This window comes from Gorilla gorilla, chromosome 8, assembly GCF_029281585.2.
Source record: "Gorilla gorilla gorilla isolate KB3781 chromosome 8, NHGRI_mGorGor1-v2.1_pri, whole genome shotgun sequence".
NCBI classification, from domain to species: Eukaryota; Metazoa; Chordata; class Mammalia; order Primates; family Hominidae; genus Gorilla; species Gorilla gorilla.
Window position 1 is genome coordinate 103392715 of NC_073232.2, and position 23065 is coordinate 103415779.

A 23065-nucleotide genomic window follows, 5' to 3' on the forward strand; every position below is an offset into this window, starting at 1 on the left:
CTTAATGGCATAAGACAACCATTTTATTATGTTCCTGGATTCTGTGGGGCAAGAATTTGGACAGAATACAGTGGGGATACTTTGTCTCTGCTCCATTATATATGGGGTCACAACTTGGGGGTGACTTGACAGTGGGGAGTAAGTTACTTGATGACCGAGAGCAAAACTCATTGGGAGGCGTATTCACTCCTGTGTCTGGTTGTTGATACCGGCTCTTGACTGACACCTCAGCTGGGGCTGTCTACAGAGTCATCTACTCATTACAATCATGTCACTATGGTTGGCTCAGATTCCCAGGGAGAGGTCAGAGACTCCCACCTCTCAATGGGAAGGGTGTCAAAGAATTTGCATGCATATTTTAACCCCCATAATATCCTTTTAACTCTGTTGTTACAATGAAGTGGTTTGATAAGTCTGGACCCCACTTTCTCTTTGTTTACTCAAGTAATCCGTAGGGGGAACATTTAAGTGTATCCACTAAATTGTCTAGGAACATGTCTGGTCAAGTTATAGCAGCTCAGATTATAAACTAATAAGAATATTTATTTTATCAGTACTATTCCTTGTGAAAGCAGACTAGGTTTTTAAAAAATGACCATTCAACATAAAGGTATACATCATAAATAACTCATAGAATGAAATTTTCACCACCAGTGAAATATTCTCCAAGGCGGACTCCATTATCTATTGCTGCACAGCAAATTACTCTATAATTTATGGCTTTGTGGATTTAAAACAACAAACATTTATTATCTCACAGCCTCTGTGGGTCAGGAATTTGTGAATAGTTTAACTCGGTGACTCTGCCTCGGGGTCTCTCATGCAGTTTCAGTTAAGATATTGTCTAGGACTGTGTCATCTGAAGGCTTGACTGGGGCTGAAGGAGCTGTTACCAGCATGGATCACTCTCATGGCTGTTGGCAAGAGGCCCCAGGTCCTACCATGTGGACCTCTCCATAGGACTGCTTGAGTGTTCTCATGACATGACAACCAGCTTCTTCCAGAGTAAGAGATCCCAAAGAGAGCAAAGAGGAAGCCAGAGGTATCTTTTATGTCCTAGTCTTTGTAAGTGACATGCTATCACCCCTGCCATATTCTCTACATTAGAAAGTGAGTTACTAAGTCCCACTCACATTTCAGGCAAAAGACATCAAACTCCATCTCTTGAAGGAAGGCATAGCAAAGACTCTGTGATGATATAGTAAGACTACCACAGGGAGCTGAAAAAAGGCCTCTCTCACTCCATCCTGAAGGAATCTGCCTTAGGGCATCTGTCCTTATTGAGGAAATGAATGTGGGGAAACAAGTTGTTTCCATATGGAAAATTATACATCAATTTCCACTTTGTCTTTCAGGTAGGAAATACACCTGGACTACTCTCTTCTATTCTGCTCCTATCTTCATAGGATAAGAACTATGATTCTTGCCAATAACAGCCTGGGGAATGCTTTGTGTGTTTTATATTTACACGCAATTGTGGTAATATCATGGAAGTATGGGTATTCCAGGGCCTATTCTAATGCCCTCATTGACACGAGGGTTCATTTGGTCAAGTCTCCTGGACAGGTGTGCTCTTTCTTGTATTCCATTCTATTACGTATCTTTCAAAACTACAAACTTGAATGGTCAGGATGATAGATGGGGCTGTGCTTCAGGTCAAGGGAGAGCATAAGATGCAGAAAAATTGCCATCTGCAAAAAGCAAAATGCAATGAAGTGAAATGCAATCCTGAGTGACTGTTTCTCATCTTTAGTGAGGCATTGCAGAAAAGATGCAATTACTCATTCATCTGAGAAAAGGAAACCTAGGGTGCACCCAGTTCAGAAACCTAAAAGAAGATCTGCTAGAATTTCTAACTTAGGAAATACCAGTCTTTAGGATGGGGTAGCTAGGTCACTGACAGGAAGGTGGGGGTCCCTCCCTTCAAAGAAAAATGGTAGGATTGTATCTGGTTCTGGATCTAATTCAACTTGACTACTTAGCAGTAAAGATAAATTGAACCCAAAGAGAAAACTGAAAATCACATTTTCCTGGCAAGTCCTTCAATGGGCTTAGTGTGTTTAGATTTATGAGGGAGTGAATGACCTTCTCTGCCACAGTTTTTCACATTTTCGTTTTTCCAGGACTGATTTTCCATCTGGCCTAACCAGAGTCTGAAGTTGCTGAATCAAACAGAGCCAATAGGTCGGACTTGAGCTGACTGGAGCATGCACAGAGCTGGGAAGCACAAGTATGTTCCTTTTGTAAAAGGCTATCAACCAGATGCCTCCTCCTCCCTCCTCCCAGCCTGCCTCAGATCATGGCCCTGAAAGAGAAGACATCCTGTTTTTCCAACTCAAGAGACACCACTGCAGGGGGAGCAGTAGCAGGCTTGGGGACGTTTTTCACTCAAGAAGCTGGCTATGGGAAGAGGTGGGATGACAGTATTAAATGCAAGGACATTGTCAGACAGACCTGGTTCCTATCCCAGAATCCCAGGTTGGTGGGGGGCGGGTGGGAAGGGTCAGGGAAGGCCAGAGTTTTCTACTCATCTCTAGCAACCCCAGAGAAAACGTGGAAGAGCAGTGCAAAGTTTCCACACACTCGAGAAGAGTTCAAGAGTAGCAGAGCACTGATAAACCCAGGTATCCGGCAGAAGTGAAAAAGTACATTATAAGAGAAAGCCGCAAGACCAGGTGAGGTAATGAACATTGCTGGAGTGCTAGTAACCAGAGGTGGGATCCATCTCAGGAGAGGCAGGCTTTGCCAGAATACCATGTAGGCTACCCCACACAGGTGCCATCTAAAGGAGATGGAAGACAATAGAGAAAATCCAGAATTAACTGAATTTTAACATGAAAAGATTGAGAAAACACAGAAGTTTTCTAGAAATAATTAACATTGCATGTTATAATGTTAAGTAAATTAAGTTACATTATACAAAATAATATTACCAGTTTTGCACACTCAAGTTTGTGGCTTAAGAAAATTCAAACCTGCTTATCAATGTACCATTCTCTATTGTTCCTACAGCTTACCCTGTATTTCATGCAATACAAAGGAAGATGGCTGTTTGGGGTTGCCATGTCTCTTAGCAATTAAGGAGATGGCTACAGCCAAGCAGTGTGAAGTGACAGCACCAGAAAGTTTTCTACACCAGAGGTTAGAAAATATTTTCTTTAAAGAGCCAAGTAATGAATATTTTAGGCTTTGCCAACTATACAGTCTCTGTTGCAATTCTTCAACTCTGCCCTTATAGCACAATACATAAATGAATGGGCCAGGCTATGTTCCCATTAAATTTTATTTATGGAAACTGAAATATGAATTTTATATTATTTTTCTGTTTCACCAAATATTATTATTCTTTTGATTCCTTTCAAGTATATAAAAATGTAAAAACTATTCTTAGCTCATAGGCCATGCAAACACAGGAGGTAGACTGGATTTGACTACCAGAAGTAGTTTACTAGCCCTTGTTTTTGGCTGGTCACTGATCTCCACACCATGGAAGGAATTAATGTATTCAGGCTCATGGCCCTGGGTAAAAAGGTCCACCTGCTTAGGAAAGTGCTCAGGAGATAAAATGCTCCTGCGAATCACATAATCTTTTTTTTTTTTTTTAACATCTTTTTCTCTTCCTTTGTCCTGTGGCTTTTCACGTGGTTTCAAGACAAGTGTCAAACTTTACATTTGACTTAGAAAAGCCACAGCTCATATTCAAACTCCTTCTGCGGTGGCAGAAGACTGCTGGGCTCTAAGCCCCAGGAAGACAGGGACTGTGTGTCTTTTTCCTTGCTACTATATTGCTGGGGTCTAATGTAGCATCTGACAGAGTAAGGCACTAAATAAATGTTTGTTGATTGAATGACTAAGTGATTTAAAAGTCCTTTTAAAGCACTTTTTTTTTGGTGTTTTTTGTTTTTTGTTTTTGAGATGGAGTCTCGCTCTCTTGCCCAGGCTGGAGTGCAGTGGCACGATCTTGGCTCACTGGAACCTCTGCCTCCCAGGTTCAAGCGATTCTCCTGCCTCAGCCTACCGAGTAGCTGGTATTACAGGTGCCTGCCACCAGATCTGGCTAATTTTTGTATTTTTTAGTAGAGACGGGGTTTTCCCGTGTTGGCCAGGCTGGTCTTGAACTCCTGACCTCAGGTGATCTGCCCGCCTCAGCCTCTCAAAGTGCAGGGATTACAGGCGTGAGCCACCCTGCCCAGCCCAAGCACTTTTAAAAACTGTTTTGTTACTCCATCTTACATGTGTTACACAACTCTCACTTTAAAAATGTCTGTAACAGTGATTTAGAATTCAGAAGACTCATCATGCATAAATAGATTTCCTTCAAAAGCTGGACAAAAATTTTATGTCAGTGTGAAACTGCAAAATCATTGTTAGCTATGTTTAAAAGAAAACCTGTTTGCACCAAGAAGTGAAAGAAAAGTAACTGCAAATATCAGAGACTGGTCTTAGTAAGGAAGCAGCCACCTGGGCCTCTCTCCTGACATTAATGTTGTGCCTTCCATTTGGCCTATGGAGGTGGTTTCTACCATTATGCCCATGACATGAAAAAGCTACCTGGGTAACAAAAGACTGGGAAACTTACCAGAGACCCACGACATGGGAGGAGCTGATGCTGAAAATCCTTCTGCTCTGTTCTAAGCTGGCAGCTTCTCTCCCCATTAAGCCACACAACATCTAGGCAGAACAGAACAAACTCGGAGAAAACCACACAGATTTTGGCTGTATGGATTCAGCACTTTATCTGAACAATCATCTTAGCTCTCCTTTTAAAGTTTTCTTTTCTTTTTAAAATCTCAAGTGAATTTGCAAAGGGAGGTATGAGAATGTGGGGGAATTGGGGATGAAAACTAGTGTGTGGTACCAAGAAGAGGCAAAAGAAAAAGATCAAAGATTAGCTTTCCTAAACTGGGTGGCACCTTGGCACTGAATCCTGGGAACAGATGCTGGCTGATTTGAATTAAAAAAGAGCAAAAGTAACCAAAGATAAGAAATAATTGGCTAAAAAATACAAAACCATACTTCTGACTAGGGACAATAAAATGTTCCAAGCAGATGTTAGAATAACTGACTTTAAAAAACCAAGCTCAAAGAAAATAGGGAGACTCATTGCTAAATATTTTTCCCTCAATTGTGAATTAAGACATGGTCAGAGGAGAAGAAACCCTTTCCAGAATCTCAGCAGGATAAATCAACCTTGTGGAGGCCTTTTTGTTCCTGGAGAATGATGTCAGAACCCACCCCAGGAAGAAGAAAGAAATGTTTGCACTAAAGGTCACTTGAGAACTATAAAGAAAAATGCTATTTGTAATGACCTAGAAATCCTTCCAGGAAGAAGAGGCGTCAACTCACTGTTTTGGAATCAGTGGGGAAAAAAACAACAAAACTTTTCTGGTGAAAAACATTCCAAGGGTCATTTAGACATTCCAAGAAAGTCAATGAAACTTTGAGAGAAAAGAATCCTGGAGTAGGATTATGGGAAAATTATGTTTTTCTTAACTGTTTAAAGCATGTTGTGCATTTACGTATGTGTTGGTCATACAAAGATAATTGGAAAGCTTTCTGGCAGTAAGCAGAAGGCAGGGACTGACGGCCTCTCTACCCTATTTACTGTTGACCCTGAGAATCCTTGGGGTAATCAGATATGCGTGGCTCACAGAGATATCCAGGGGTTTAGAAGAAAGAACACTAGCCTGTGAATCAGAAGACCTGGCGTCACATTTCAGCTCTATGGCCTTCTAACAGGAGAACTGCTGCATGCCATTTAACCTTTCAAAGCTTTAGTCTCCTTATCATTTAAGTGAAGATAATGTGTGTTCCTTGTGGGAATATTGTTAAATGCAGTCCCTATATAGAATAGACACATAGTCGGAGCTCAGTAGTAGTAGACTTGAATCTGTTGCCTCAGAATTAACTTACTAGCTATCTATACTGAGCACCCGCTATGTGTAAGTCTTTTATTCACATCGTCTTGGTTTTCCCAACAGCCCTATGACTAGGGGCAATTGTTATCCCCTTTATACAGATAAAGTCACTGAGGCTGGAGAGGTTAAGAAACTTGCTAGTGGTAAGTGGTCAAGCCAGGCAGCCTGGCTCCAAGCCCCTGCTCTTATCTGACCAAATATGAGGGGAAGATTTACTGAACTTATACCATCTTCTTCCTCTTTGTTTCTGTTATGACACAGGGAACAAGATGAAGAGGTTTTCCTCTCTCAGAAGCATAAAAAGCTACTGACCTCATCCCAATAACAAAAGTTAAAAAGAATGACTTTAAATACAAAAGATACGGTAATAATGACACTTTATGGTCCAGGCAGTATTCTAGGTGCTTTTTTATATAGGCTAATTAATTAATTTAACAACCTTCTTAGGTAGGTGCTACCATCTCCACCATGTTATGGGGGGACTCAAGCAAATGTGCAGAGCCCTTCGAGCTCCAAAGACTGCTTTCAACCATCATACTATACAGGCTGTCCAACACTGGGCTCTCAGAGGGAAGCCAACAGGCAATTATGGATGCTGCCTTGGCTAGGTATCAGGGGTGGAAGGCATATGGTCAGCAATGTAGTCTCAGGGCAAACTGTGAATTGAAGTTAAAAGAAAAGTGATATTTATTGACAGCTTATAATTTAAGTGAGTAGGAATATTTTAAGTTAATAATGCCCTAACTGGGGATCCAAGTCCTTGGACTTCACCAAAGAAAATAACAGGGGTTCAGGAGCTATTTTTAATATTTCAAAATGCCTATTAGTATGTCACTAATCATATAAAATATAGTCTTTGTGTATGGTAACAGAGTCTTAAAGAAGAAAACTTTTAGGGAAAAATTCATAGACTTGAGCAAATTTTCAAGTATTCCTAATTCTGGAAACAAGTGAATTTCTCTCCTGTCAGAGTTGAAATAATCCTTATGCATGTCAAATTTACCCTAATAGAGAAGATACTCATTATCAAAGCAAATGCAACAAGACTCAAAGACTTCAGGAAAGAAGTCGCCGGCAGACATTAAAGGCAATTTTAGCCATTTACTTAGAATTGCCAGTCACTGTAGGAGCAGAAGAGGCATTTTTCTGCCAACTGGTTGAAGCTTGTGCCAGAATGATCCTGCTGTTTCTTAATTGTCCTAAAAGCTCGTAGCCAGCAATTTCCCTGCCAGGCCTGACCTCACTTTCATGTTTTTTTGTAATATGCAGATCACGAAGTGTCCCATTCAGAGTGGGAAAACAAGAAATTACTTCCTCATCCTTACTCTTGGAGCTCATCACATAATCTGTATGATGTCTCTGTAAAATAATACATCAATGGCCGTCTCAAAGCCTTCTGTGCCATTTTTTAGTACCACTGTCCTTGCGTATGTTTGAACATATGGTTAATCCTCATGGCAAACTTGTAATGTAAGAGAGGGGACAACAGTGTTGTTCCCATTTATGAGTGATAAACCAACAGAATTATGACTGATGGACATACAAATCTATGTGTGGTGTATTAAGTTGAAAGCTGCATAATGAAATTTAGAGCATGCTTTCTTTTTTTATATAAAAGAAAAGGCAAGTAACTGTGTATGTCTGTGCATGCATATGCAGGTGTGTATAGAGGTGGGATATAAAAGCTCAGAAAAGATTTTGTGATATACAATCTAGTTACTTCCTAAGGTGGTAATGTTACCTCCTAACAGTTACCTCCTAAAATGGGAGTAAGTGAAAGAAGCTACCGAGAATGTTCACTTTTATATCTATGCACCTCTGTATTGTCTTAATGTTTTGCAATAAGCATATATTGTTTTTATAATGTCAAAAAGAATTTTTAAAAAGAGAAAAGGTATAAAGTTAGTGATAGATGTTCTCTGCAATCAACAGCCCTATCTAGTTTATTCCATTGGATTCAGATTTTCAGAGCAATTTTAAAGAGACCTTAGAAAAACCTTCCTCAACTCTGGAAGAAAATATTTGCTTGGTATTCGAGTCTTGGGGAAGCAACCTTCTACTTAATGCTTTTTGGAGGCCCTTGCTCCTAGATGGAATGGAGACTCAGTTGGAATGACCAGAGGCTTCCGTCAACCAGCTCCTTGGGTTCATGGAGTTCTTTGAGGAGCAAAATCAATATGTAAAAAATGGGAATGCAGAGCCGTACTGTGGCACGGCGGTCTAGGCACTTCTTGGACAGCATGTCTCACCTGCTGATGAAACTCCTGAGCAAGGAAATGGAGAAGCAGAACCTCAAATTGTGGCAGTGGAACCTAAAGTTGCAGAGGGCCTCAAATCTGACCCTATCAGAAACTCAAAATGGAGATGTGTCTGAAGAAACAATGGGAGGTAGAAAGGTTAAAAAATCAAAACATTCTATAAATGTGGCCTTATCAGAAGCTCAAAATGGAGATGTGTCTCAAGAAACAGTGGAAAATGTAAAAGTTAAAAAATCTCCCCAGAAATCCACCATATTAACCAATGGAGATGCAGAAATGTCAAAAAAGAAAAAGAAGAAGAAAAAGAGAAAAATGGTGAATGACGCTGGGCCTGATACAAAAAAAGCAAAAACTGAAAATGAAGGAGAATCTGAAGAATAAAGTGCCGAGACTCCTAAAGAAACAGAAAATAATGTGGAGAAGCTAGATAATGATGAAGATGACAGTGAGGTGCCCAGCCTGCTCCTGGGACTGACAGGAGCTTTTGAGGATACTTCATTTTCTTCTCTATGTAATCTTGTCAATGAAAACACTCTGAAGGTAATAAAAGAAATGGGCTTTACAAACATGGCTGAAATTCAGCATAAAACTATCAGACCACTTCTGGAAGGCAGGGATCTTCTAGCAGCTGTAAAAACAGGCAGTGGTAAAACCTTGGCTGTTCTCATCCCTGCAGTTGAACTCGTTGTTAAGTTAAAGTTCATGCCCAGGAATGGAACAGGGGTCCTTATTCTCTCACCTACTAGACAACTAGCCATGCAAACTTTTGGTGTTCTTAAAGAGCTAATGACTCACCATGTGCACACCTATGGGTTGATAATAGGTGGCAGTAACAGATCTGCTGAAGCACAGAAACTTGCTAATGGGATCAACATCATTGTGGTCACACCAGGCCGTCTGCTGGACCATACGCAGAATACCCCAGGGTTTATGTATAAAAACCTGCAGGGTCTGGCTATTGATGAAGCTGATTGTATCTTGGACGTTGGGTTTGAAGATAAATTAAAGCAAATTATTAAACTTTTGCCAACACGCAGGCAGACTATGCTCTTTTCTGCCACCTAAACTCGAAAAGTTGAGGACCTGGCAAGGATTTCTCTGAAAAAGGAACCATTGTATGTTGGTGTTGATGAAGATAAAGCTAATGCAACTGTGGATGGTCTTGAGCAGGGATACTTTGTTTGTCCCTCTGAAAAGAGATACCTTCTGCTCTTTATATTCCTTAAGAAGAACCGAAAGAAGAAGCTCATGGTCTCCTTTTCAGCTTGTATGTCTGTGAAATACCCCTATGGGTTGCTGAAGTACATTGATTTGCTGTCTTGGCCACTCATGGAAAGCAAAAGCAAAATAAGCATACAACCACATTCTTCTAGTTCTGCAACGCAGATTCAGGAACACTATTGTGTAAGGATGTGGCAGCAAGAGGACTGGACATTCCTGAAGTCAACAGGATTGTTCAGTATGACCCTCCAGATGACCCTAAGGAATGTATTCATTGTGTGAGGAGAACAGCCAGAGGCCTAAATGGGGGAAGGCATGCCTTGTTCATTTTGCACCCAGAAGAACTGGGTTTCCTTCACTACTTGAAACAATCCAAGGTTCCATTAAGTGAATTTGACTTTTCCTGATCTAAAATTTCTGACATTCAGTCTCAGCTTGAGAAACTGATTGAAAAGAACTACTTTCTTTGTAAGTCAGCCCAGGAAGCATATAAATCATACATACGAGCCTATGATTCCTATTCTCTGAAACAGATCTTTAACATTAATAACTTAAATTTGCCTCACATTGCTCTGTCATTTGGCTTCAAGTTGCCTCCCTTTGTTGATCTGAACATGAACAGCAATGAAGGCAAGCAGAAAAAGCAAGGAGGATTTGGCTACCAGAAAACCAAGAAAGTTGAGAAGTCCATAATCTTTAAACACATTAGCAAAAAGTCATCTGCAGCAGGCAGTTCCCTCACTCAAGAGATGCCTTTCTTTATCTTAAATAACTTTGTCCTAACATGAAATTTTCCCCCTTGATCTAACAGGATTTTTGTAGCCTTTAGAATTTGGACTGGTCTAACAAGAGTATAAACTGACTTGGGTTGCAAGCACTGAGCACTGTTACTTCTATCAAGTCTCTTTTATTTTTGGGATATAAAACAGGCTTTAATTTTCTTGGTTGCCCAAGGACAGAGCAAGGAATGTCTGCTCTTTCTTGTGATGATATAATATTTTAAAATTTTAAATATCCCTCCTTCATACACACAAATGTACGTTATTGTTTTAATATAATTCTTTTTGTACCTTTCCTTCTTGGTTTGTGAAGATTTTTGTGGCATGGGTTGCTTTGCTTACTGCTGTAAAAGGTGACCTAGTGTGCTGGGAAGCTGGTGGTAATGCAGAAAAGAGTCTCAGGTTATTTTTTGTTTTTAGTTATTTCTCAGACCTTGAGAGTACCTAATGACTCCTCCTGAAAATGCTGTAGTATAAAAGAGCAAAGAGCTTTGGAAAATACCTAAGAAGCACCTTAGGATTGGGGTGGCATTGCTTTTATAGATTCTTGATTTTAAAGCAATGAGCCTTTCTCAGGTGTTTTGTTTTTTAGAGCAAAAACTATGGGTTGTAATTTGAATAAAGTGTCACTAGCAGTCATAACATTTGATGAGTGTGGGGTAGGAAGAGGGTGGAATTGAGATGTTTGAGCCTCGTTTACATCAATAGAGGTATAATATGCTGCATTTCTTCATTCAGTAACACAGCAAAGACTTTAAAAACACACATACAAAGAATGGTGCCGCTCCTCATTCAGATTTCTTTAATTCAAGGTGGTTTGGATTTTGGTAAGCCTTTTCGCTCTGTACAGTACTTAGAAGACAAGGGCAACTGCCCTGGACTTAGAGCCAAGCCATCAGACAGTGCCCAACACATATTAATGTTTGCTTCTTTATGAGAAAAATTACCTCTTCCAGTCCCTGAAACAAAAAATACATTTGTTGTGAAGATTGAAAATGAACAGTCAGAAAAAAACAGCGAAGTCAGATGGGTTTTTTGTTGTAGGAGCATTTGATTTCTAGTGTGTTTTGTATAATGTATAACTACAAAATAATAGATTTTGTAGCAATTCAAAACAAAAGTTGCTAGCATCATTTTGCTGTTGTGCCGGTTAATCATAGGATCCCATTAAATGTAAGTGTGCTAATATCTAATGTAGAGGAAACTGTTTGGTAAAGAATATTCCAGTAGGAAAAGAAAAGAACAATCTTCCATTTCTGGGCTTGACCGTTATCACCCTGGTCAGACCTGTCCTGGGCTTCCAACCTTGACTGCTGGGCTCCTGGTTTGGCTTCTTGGATTCCTAATTCCTCATGTTTAGTAACTCTCTCCAGGATCATGTTTTCTTTTTTTTGTTTGTTTCAGAAGTAATGTTTTTTAAAAGACAAAAGTGAAGGGAAGAATATTTAATTACTGAGCAGAAGTAAATACTGTTGGTATTTGGTACCTAATCTAATTTTTATATGCATGTTCATGCTTTTTAATTTTTTTATCAAAAATGAAGTCATCTACCTACTACTTGTAACCAGCTTGTTTCATAACATGTTATTTTCCTGTGTCATTTAATAATAACCTCAAAAAAAAAACAAAAATGAGAATGCAGTCTTCGTTATTTATTTAGATTTTTGTACAAGTTTTTGATAAGGTTTCATAATAAAGGCAATTTGGGGATGAATAGTCTACATAGCAAACTCCTTCCATCCAACTAGGAATGTGACCTAGGAATGGTGGTGTAGTAGAAACAGCAAAAATTTGAGTTTTGATAGACTTTTATTCACATCCTAACTGCTATTTAAGAGAGGTTTGGCCTCAGACAATCTACTTAGTGTCTCTGAAACTCTACTCCCTCAGCTATAAAATAGAATAATAGAGACATGAAAGGTTATATGTAAAGGGCATCACATAATACCTGGCTCATGGAAGGTGGTCAAAAATTCCTAGGCTAATAAAAAAGTGTAAATGATTTTTAATCTATATTGACATTTGTAGTGAACAAATAAGAAAACTTAGAATTGTGGAAGATTGGCAGGAGATAGTGATGATTCTGTCCATGGTATAGTCAGTCACTCCATCATATTGTCTATCAGGCCAGGTCATTCCATCATACTGCACAAAAACTACTTGAGATGTATATCTTACTGAGGAAGAGCCAATAGTGTCAACTCTGCATATGAAACACCCAACATGCAAAAACTAGAAAGTGATCCGTTTGTAGATTTAGTTGTAATTGGGCCGTGTTTGCAATTGGAGGTGTCTAGCTCTGGCATCTTCTCAGACATTCTGCATCAAACAGAGATGACAAAATCTATTAAATTTCTTAGAAACATTTCTCTGATGACTAGACTTGGCCGTGGAGAGTGAAAACCAACCAAAGGAAAATTTCTTGGTACTTGCTGAATAACAGGCACACATTGGTGACTGAGGAGTTCCAATGTGGCAAATCCAAAGAAGACACTTGAGAAGAACTAAACCAAACTGTATTTGTAGGAAGATAGGTTTTAGGTTCTCCAACATACCCCTGGAAAGACACCTGGATGTCTGTCTTTCATTCACCTCATATTTGTAAGCAAGACACCACATTAGGCCCTATAGGAGGTTTAAAGACTCATAGTCCAAAAACTCATAGTCTCGTAAAATTGCAGAAGACAATGACTCACTAGGTCATCTAAGATTCAAATGCACTGATTGTAATGATCATTAAATAGCTTCCCTGGAAAGTGTTCCCCGTAATGCTTCTACCATTAGCTGATATCAAATGCTACGTTTTCACATGGAAGAGCCCTAAGTCTTGTAATAAACCATCAAAAAGATACAAAAGAGGACCATGAAGACCCTCTTTGAGACCATGGTCTCGGTACTGAAGTTCTTGCTCTATAATTTTTCGTCTCCCTGCCTACTGGTTGACCACCAGCAGCACTACTTTCAGGTCATTGATGAAGAGAAGTGACTTTACAAGAGTGTGAGGAGTACTGGGACATGTTTAAAGAATGCCTGTCTTAGGATGAGGGCAGTTTTTAGAGTCCAGCCCCTTCCTTTTTCTGTCTGGCTTTCTAAATCTGAATTTTTCTTCTTAATCCCACTTGCTGCTGTATCTCTTCAAATACTGGCGACTTCCCCTCGGCTGTCCTTGTCCCGAAGCAATAAGACTCTCTGATCTGCCCTTCAGACTTCCCACTCCCCAGATCCTAGGAAAATGGGAATCTTGGGTACTATGAGGAGCTTCTAATTGGATGATGATACTCCCTTGTCAACACACCCCAAAATTTTCCCATAGACTAGCTTCTCACAGACATCATCTTCCATACCTTCTGCTGTTTTTCATGATTCTCTCTTTCCCATGCAACCAAAGCTTGCACTCCATCTCAAAGTTTTTGCCCAGCCGGTGTGAAACTCCAACACAAATTACGCTTTATTCATTTAGACTGTTAATTGGTGGATTGTGTCCTCATGATGCCTCCATGGCCACGATTGAGTCAGTTCACTTCTCTGAGCTCCAGGTGACTAGATGAGGAAAACTCCATCCTTGACAAAGCCATGTTCATTGGGCACTCACATGCAAACACATGTACATACATGTAATTTCAGAATGAGTTATGAAGGTAGTTTGCATTTCCAGCTTCACTGTTTACTAGAATGTATAATCGTGGGCAAGTTAGTTCTCTGAGTCTCGGTTTCTTCACCTGTGAAGTGGAGAAGATGATACCCATTTCTATGTTCCATGAGTAGAGAATGAAATTATATGGGGGAAGCACTTAGAAGAGCCCAGGCTCAGAGAAAGGATGATTCACAAATATTAACGGTGAATAAACATCTAAAAGTATTTTAGCATCACTAATAATCAAAGAGGAAGAAGGAGCAGGAATGTAGGGCAGGCAATATCAACAAAATTGTAAACAACCAAAATGGCCCACAATAGGCAGTTGGTTATATCTGAATACAGTGGAATATCTTGGAAATTTCAGGTTACAAAACACAGGGAAAGATTTAGTAAATGTTTGTTTCCATCATTGCTTTTCTCTCATTCATAGGATCTTGCAAGTGTCGCATGCTCTCCAAAGGCCCCTGCCCACCCTGCCCCCCACCACCCTTATTTCCTTCCTTCTTTTCTATCATATTAACTAAATGATTCTTCAGTTTTCCTCTGTTTTTCTCCATTTGCAGTGAAAGTGATAGAGGGCTGCAAAGAGAATGGATTTGTGCCCTTTAAATGTGCCACTTCCCACTAACTAAGGAATTATAGCAGTTGACTTATACTTCTTTAGCCTTGGTAGCCAGTAAAAACAATATGATTAAACTGTAGAGCTGACCCTGAATTTCACTGAGACCAGTCTAACCATTTAAATCATAACTTTATGAACAACTTTTTATTGCCATCACATCATATTCTTGTGAGGAAAAGCCAACAGCAATATTAGATGACTTCCTGAAAATATTGTCTCAAACATTTTTTCTGTGAAAATTATACTATAGGAAAAATTTGTGTATAATTTTAATATCTCTTTTATTTTTTCTTATAATTTATTTTGATTTGGCTTTCCTGTTTCATGTTTATTCTAGAAAATTGGAAATTACAGAAAAATATTTGGAAGAATCAAAATTATTCATAGTTATACTTCCAAAAATAAATATTGTTGATATTTGGAGAGTATTCTTTTTAAATGCTTTTATTTTGAAAGCTAAGAACATATTTGCATATATAGTTTGTGACCTGATTTCTTGATATTTTATGATGCCAATACAATTTTTTTATTAACAGAAATTTCCAAGATATTCCATAGTATCCAGATTTAACCAATTGCCTGTTGGGGGCCATTTTAGTTGTTTGCAACTTTATTGCTTTTGCCTGCCCTACATTCCTTCTCCTTCTTCCTCTTTGATAATTAGCGATGCTAAAATACTTTTCTGTGTTTATTCACCATTAACATGTGTGAATCATCAGTTCTGAGCATTTTAAGTATCTCTTTTATTTATTTTTATAATGATGGTGGTGGCCATAATCACTGTCTTCATTGTGGCACTTGGGACCAGGAATTATCAAGGCCAGGTTAGCTCAGAGACCCGGATGAAGAAAAGAATTGCAGACAGGAACAGATTTGCTCTCATTCCCAGCATTGACCTTCCCGAAACTAGCATTCCCTGGGACCAGGTGGTTTTGAAAAGAGTTGTTTTTGATGCCACAGAAATCTACTGGAAAGTGGACTTCCAAGCACATCCAGTCCTGGTGTGTATTCTGCAGCTGGATGAGAAGCTAGCAAGTCATGGGCCTTCTGGAGACAGCTTTAAGTTCAGCTAGAGGAATGAAATCCTAGGAAATAGTGAAATAAAACACAAAACATATTTTAAAATTTATAAACAGAAATTGTTCCTCAAGGGAGGAATTAATTTTCTTCTAAATTATTCCCTTTTTGCCTGTATTGTTACCTTGAGGCCCAGGTCAACTCTCTACATGGAAATCTTCAGAGGACAGAGAATAGAAAATAAACACTCATGCTCCAAATTTGGGCTTGTACACCAACCAGGACCTTTTCACGGCCACCTTCCTGCCAAGCTCACTGATAACCAGGTTTCACAAGTCAGGGAAGGCAAGTCTAACTTGGAGGACAATTAGAGATGTTGGTTCTTTCTCCAAGGATAAAAACCAGTTATTTTACCTGTCACCCTAAAAAGTTTCTGGGATGTCATCTGGCATATGTCCTAGCCTTGATGTTTCATAACCTCTACAACTTTTGGGCACACAAAAAAAATTCGCATAGTCTCGTCTATAAGGACATAACACTCTTGAACTTAGAAATGAAATCTTCAGCTTCTTTAGAACTCCCACTGCACAGAAGCTGCTCTAATCTGTCAGACTAGGAGTCACTCTGAAGGTGTATTGCTTTGCTAGGTGCAAGTACCCTGGAGGGCTGGCAGTCCCCTGGAGGGATGGATGTCACTGACTGAAGGGAAGGAAGTGGGCTGGAGCAAAGTCAAAGGCTGAGAACTTGAATCAAACATGAATTAGCTTATGCCAGTGCCCAGTCAACGCCCTCCTCTCACCTCATATCACTTTGAGTAGAAGCCAGTGTTCTTACAATGGCCTACAAGGTCCCCCATGATCTGTGCCACAATACTCCCTGCTTACCTCTCTCTCCTCCCTTTCCTTCTACTATCCATTCCACTCTGCACAATGACAGAGTGGAACAAAGTTGTTCCCCCTGCCTACAAGAATGTGGGGTCAGCTTGAAAGCTAAGGCTAATCCTGAGAGCCTAACAGCTGGATGCTATCAGATAACTGCATTTCTAGAAGCTGAACAGTACGTTCTTTCTTGAAGGGAAATCCAAGTGGTTTATTTCCATGGCTGCCACTCTCCCCAAAGTTATTTTTCCCAAGAGACTTTCCCCATAACCACCCCCTAACCTACCAACCATGTCTGGGTTGGATGTCCCAACTATGTGCTCTCTCAGCATCCTGTGTCCCTGCATTACTGCACATTCACACAGAGTGCAATTGCTCATTTACTTATCTTTTCTCCCACTAGGCTGAGAACAGGGGCTGTGTAGTCATATTCAATATTGAGTCCCCAACCCTAACCCGGACCTGGCACATACAAGTCATTCAGCAGATGGCTATTGAATGAAAATATATAAATGAATGAACGATTACCAGCTGCCTCCACTCCCTTAACCTGCTACAGAATTAATAAACTAATCTTGAGCATAGTGGATATATAAAAATAAAAGTATTGTTGAGGACTGTCAGGCCAGTCTCTCTGTACTGGTTGCTACATTCTGCTTGTTGATTTATGCTACTAATTACTGTCACTTTTATTTTGGATTTGGACAGAAAACAAGAGTGTTACTTAAAGGAAGGCTTCCAAATTTCTAAGTGTAGGGAACCCTGCTAAGGACATGGAGCTTCAAAGGGCTCACAAGAAATTCATCACACATATGTGTGCACATGCATATGGCACACACACTCAACTTTGTAACATGTAGTAGACCACATCTAGAATAATATAAAATTTCTATCGCAAATGATCAGCTCCTGACCCTCCAAGCCCATGGCTGAGTTAAAGATGATATGGCATCCCTGTAAAGATCAGAAGGAAAACATTAGAGAAGAACCCAGAGTTTCCCTCTAAACCAGGGTGTGTTTCTTTTTTCTTTTTTTTTTTTTTTTTTTTTTTTTAGCGTGTGTTTCTAAACCTTGGCTTTACAACAGAATCACCTGGTGGGCTTTTAAAAATGCCAACACTCAGACCACAGCTAAGACCAATTACATCAGAATTTCTAGGGAAGCGAACCAGGGAATTTTTTTTTCAAGTACCCCTGGTGCTTCCACCATGCAGCCAAGGCTGAGAACCACTGCTCTAGATTCTTCCTCTCCTTGAGCCCTACTATGTGCCGGCGTTATATGGGGCAATGTCTTTTCCTTCAATTTATTGATGTAAAATGTTATCCACTTTACATGGCCGAGCCTACACCCTGGAAGGGAAGCAATTTTATAAGCCCTCATTATTTACTCTATATGGTTGGGGCACTAGGAAAATAAGAAAAAAAATGTTTTTTTTTTGCATTCACTTGCTTAAGCCATCCCCTTAATACCTAAAGGGAAGCCTTTAGTATAATTCTTTGTAAGAACAGTGACAGTAAGACTATTTGGGAACTGAAGCCATTCCATAGATGTCTACAAACTCTACAGAGTTTAATGTACACACTTCAATCTACATGCGATGAGATAAAATTGTTCATGTTTGGAGGTTTGCAGCTTTCTCCCTCCATCTTTGCCCACTAAGCTCCTTATTTCTCCTTCACTTTCTATTAATAAAAGGGAAAAAGTCAGATGCTGGTGAACAATTAGCATAGAGCCAACCCTCAATCTTCAGGGTGCTTCTTGGAGCTGGGGATGTGATTCATCTAGAGCCTGTGTAGACTTACACATGGCCCAGAGAAGAGAAGGGATCAAGGGACCAAGGGGGCAGAGACATGGCAGAAGAAATAGAAGCCCAAAGGAATATAGGGGTGCTAAAGATGGAAGCGGACAAGAGCTTTTAATGAATTTCTAAGGACTAAGTGTTTGGACTCATTTACATGTTTTTGAGAGTGCGAAGTGTAAAGACTAAACCTGCTGTGTAGGCCATGCTACTGAACTCTAACCACCCTCTGGACAGGATGGCAGGGTCATGCCTTTATGTGAGTTGCATGAATGCGCTGAGTGGGCAGGTCCACCACTGGAGCACTCAAAATGTGGCTAGTACAACAGAGGTACTGCATTCTCACATTTTGTTGGTTTTAGCTAATTTAAATAGGCAAATGTGGCTAGTGGCTACCCATACTGAACAGTGCAGGCCTACAGTGCTTAATCACAAGACACACACCTATCTGTTTATGCATGTATGGACACCTACTTACATAAATGGTTTTGTATTTGCACATAATTATATACCCTCATGTCTCAAGAATATACATACAGACACAACTAGACACAATTGCAAAAACAAGACACCTAGTCTTGTGGAAAGATAAAAAGAATAAAAATAAAAATTGGAATTATTGCATGGGTCCATGTAGGGAGATTTGACACAAGAAGAATTGGAGCAAAAAGCACATGGGTGTGTTGGACAACATGATGAATTTGGGATGATGCTTTGATAACAAAAAATGAAGGAAAGAAAATCCTGTGAGACCACCAGTGGTTTAGGAATACAAGCAGCTTTGTTTCCCCTGATCTTTTAATCTTTCAGCAAAAGACCTTTACAAATGACATACATCCTTCAAAGGTGAACTTGACGGTCAAGGATTGCCCTGATAACTGGGAAGAACTCCAAAGGGCATAGATAGAAAAGGGAAGAAAGCACTTCTTAACAAGGATGACCAAATTCTCTAAATGATATTCGTTCACCAAAAACATTTTAGGCACTCTTGTTTCCAGGAGAAGTATTTATTCCAAAGTTATTAAAACTGTATGAGATGGACTAGATGAATTTCCAGTTGTCAGAATTATTAGTTTACCTAAAATTTATACCAATTCATGGACTATAATATTAACTTTTTCTCTATTGAACAGGTAACTGAATTCTACCCATATGAACTAAACAATAATTCCTCCACCCAGAAGTGGTAAAATTGTTGCCAGCTAGAAATATTATGATTTGCTTTCCAGTGCTCATATTATCCATCTCAGTCTCTTGATGTATACCCTTTACTAATGCATGCCTTGCAGGTCTTTCAATATGCTGTGCTCCTGCCTGCCTCTGAGTCTTTGCCCATGCTGTCCCCTGTACATGAAACGCTCTTCCCAAACTCTTACTGAGTTAACTTCTGCAGATCTTCCAGGTCTCGTCTTACCATCCTTAGGAATGTCATCTCCAACCTACCCTACCTGTCCCAGATTAGATCAGTCCTTCCTGTTTTATGTTTTCATAATACCCTGTTCTTCTCTTTCATAGCCCTTTTTTACAGTTATAATTACTGAATTATTTGTGTCTTTATTATTTAATTTTATTATTTAAGTTTATCTACTCTCTGGATTATGAGCCCCATGAATACTTTGGTTCAGATATTGTAATCTGCCTTATTCATCACAGTACTATGTCCCCAGGATGTAATACAATACTCAGCAAATAGTTGATGCTCAATAAATACCAATTAAATGTTCAATAAATGAATAAACGTTTCACTTTAGCTTTATTTATCTAATTCCTCCCTTTCTTCCATTTTTCTGTATCATAAGCTATACTATTATACAGTCCTATACAATGGTAAACAACTAAAAAAACTCCTAAGCCCTGTACACAGTTGATTAACTCTGATATTCCTCGTTCAGTTCCCCTTAAGATCTGATAGACCATCTGGTGGTATATCATTTAAGTCACGGCAGCTATAAACATGTTAAGGCCCAGCATGAACCTGGTCTGACATCCAACCAGTCTTCTGGCTGTCACAGAAATGCCTCCATCCATTTTAGAAATGTGCTTACTACAGAAATACGATGCTAAGCTTGCTGTATTTATGAGACACTGAATTTTCAGGATGCCTTCAATCAATAGAAAATAGACATTATATTCTTACCTGAAGGCAATAGTAATATGAGTGGCTGTGAATTTGGGAGTGAGGGAAATAAGAAGGCTCTCAGATGTTTATTTTAATATAGAGATGTGTTAGCTTACCTTAAAGAGCATGGCTCACAGAACAGTAGACTTGACTGTAATGAGAATGACAGAAAAATGTAAAATATATGTTGGTCCAAAGGGGATTGATCAGTGATGCAGACACAAAAAGGAAGAAACAAACACCAGCAGAGGAGGTCACAGGCAACAGAACTTGAGGGACTGTGGTCACATTGGCAACACTTCTTCTTCCCTAATGAGTGAATTGATCACTACCTGTGTCTATGGAGGTTTAACATCCATTTTATCTAACCCCCTGCTTTGACTCTATGCTCACCAAGCTACCTCTGATTATAATTCCGCTTCTGACTTGCATTTGCCTACTGGGAGAGGGAATGTTCAGCTTGCCAATGTGCACTTCCCTGTTGGCATCACTATTTTGTTTCTGATTGGGAAGACATGCACTGGTACATCAGTCTTGGAAACTTGGTTAACCTGAGTTCTCCCCTGAGTGGTTCACCTCGCTAGGTGGACAGCAAGAGTCAGGTGTCAAAGCATGTACAGCTGAGGCCAGCCGGAAGCCAGAGCCTCCCCTACAGAAGGCTGACCTGGCAAGCTTCCAAGAATTTTTTGCCCTCCAGATGCTCCAGACAACATTCCAAATCTTGCTCTACACTACTTCTTTTCCAAATTTAAAATGGAGATCGGGGGGAAGTGAAATGTCTGTTAGGAACAGCCACTGACGCCTAGAGATCTTTTTGAAGACTTCAGTGATGAGACTTGAAATCCTAGTCACATGCCATGACACAAACGAATGGCTCAGGAAAGACAATGAAAATTGGGAGGTGGCCAGGAAGGAAAAGGGTGGAAGGAAAGAAAGAGGGGCTGATATCCTTATCTCAGAAACTGAGGAGACAGTAGACACTGTCTCAAAGACATGAAAATAAACACAGAGAATATAACTAAGGTACAAATAAAATCAAAGTAACTGAAAATAGTCATAGTGATTACATTGGAAAGATGAGGAAAGTGGAGGGGCAAGTGTGTCACATTCAGCTCTATCATAGCAGGGCATCATTAGATAATGCTGGCAGCTGATAAATCAAGAAATGTAAGTAGAAGTATGTCATTTAGAGATCTCAGGACAACTAGCAGAAGACATAGCTTAAAAAATTACAAGTGGTTACCTTTAGAAGTATGACTTAGAAGGTTTGGGGAAGAAGAGATTTTTTGTAAGTCATTTATTATTATTATTATTTCTTTATTATTTGATTTTTGGTCATCTGCATTTTGATTTATTTATTTGTTCAACAAATATTTGTTAAATGTCAACTATGGGCAAGGCAGAAGATAGGTTCTAGAAATACAACACTAAACATAAGCTGAGCGTAGTGGTAAATGCCTGTAGTCCCAGCTACTCGGGAGGCTGAGGTGGTAGGATCACTTGAGCCCAGGAGGTCCAGGCTGCAGTGAGGTGAAATTGCACCACTGCACTCCAGCCTGGGTGACAGAGCAAGATATCACCTCAATAAAGAAAAAAAAAAAAAAGATTAAACATCTAAACAAAAATCCTGCCCTCAATAATCTAGTAGAGGAAATAAAATATATAAACAAGTAAAATATTAATATATGATATGTTAGATGGTGTTACGTGCAATGAAGAAAAATAATGCTCTTTTACATCAGGCAAGAGATTTGGACACAGACTTGAAGGAAGTAAGGCAGGAAGCCTTGTGAATTCCTGAGGGAAGAGTGCTCCAGGCAGAGGCAAACGACAGTGCAAAGGCCCTGAGGTGGGAGTGCTCAATGAGTTTGAGGAACAGCAAGAGGCCAATGTGGCTGGAAGACACTGAGTGAGGAGTCACACTGAGAGAGGTGGTGGTGGCAGGATGGAGGTGAGGCCACTTGGCATAAGGCTTTGTAGCTATAGCCAGAGTTGGTCTTTAGTCTGAGTGAGGCGGAAAGCCCATTAAAGGGCAAAGGAATAGCATCTAAGTTTTGCATTTGTTTTAAAATTCTGCCTTTTTTGAGGATAGACTTTTCTGAAATGGTCCGAAGATGGAGCAGAGGAATCAATAAGGATGAAGACTCATTGATAAGATTTTTTTTTAATTACAGATAAGTGAAGTTAAAAAACACTCTCCTAATTTATTACTAAATAAAAAGGTGTGTTTTCTTGTTTTAACATGTAAATATCTACATGCTAAGTATTTTTCATGACACAACAGGAGAACTTCCTATAGTTGCCCTTGGAGGTTCCTTTAACAGGGTTGTTTTCAATGATCGTCCATCTACCAATGATTACAACATTGTCTTCAATGACAGTCCATCTACCAGTGATTACAACTAAGAATGGGTTTGAAGAGTTGAGCAGCTCCTTGGATATCCCGGCTTCCGCTCTTGACTTTGAATCATAGCTATTTGTGTCCCTGTTGTTCCCATATCAGCAGCTCCCAAAACTGGCTGATCATTAGAATCACATGCAAGAGCTTTTCATGAAAATAGACTCCTGGGCCTCACCCCCGATAAGATTCTTAATATTTTGGTTTGAGATGGGATCCAGGCAGTGGCATGCCAAGGGCAGAGATGATGGGAGCAGTACACACAGGTGCAGGCAATAAATGGGTGCATTCTCTGAGAATTTAAAGAACAATCATACAACCAATTGAAGTCAGTCTGCTTTTTATTACCACTATGTGCTAGCAGTACTAAATGATATCAGTGATGAAATACCTCTCCCCTCCCCTGCCGAAAACTGTGTG

The 23065-nt window shown here is 39.7% G+C and overlaps 1 long non-coding RNA gene and 1 pseudogene across 1 annotated transcript; both read left to right on the forward strand.

Moving 5' to 3' along the window:
* The first annotated feature begins 919 nt into the window (after positions 1-919).
* LOC129525136 (uncharacterized) lies at positions 920-16914 on the forward strand. The gene is made up of 4 exons (XR_010135118.1): positions 920-1042; positions 2124-2230; positions 3013-3141; positions 16734-16914. It is a non-coding gene; the product is annotated as an uncharacterized lncRNA (long non-coding RNA).
* LOC101137772 (ATP-dependent RNA helicase DDX18-like) lies at positions 8159-10169 on the forward strand (annotated as a pseudogene).
* Positions 16915-23065: the final 6151 nt, after the last annotated feature.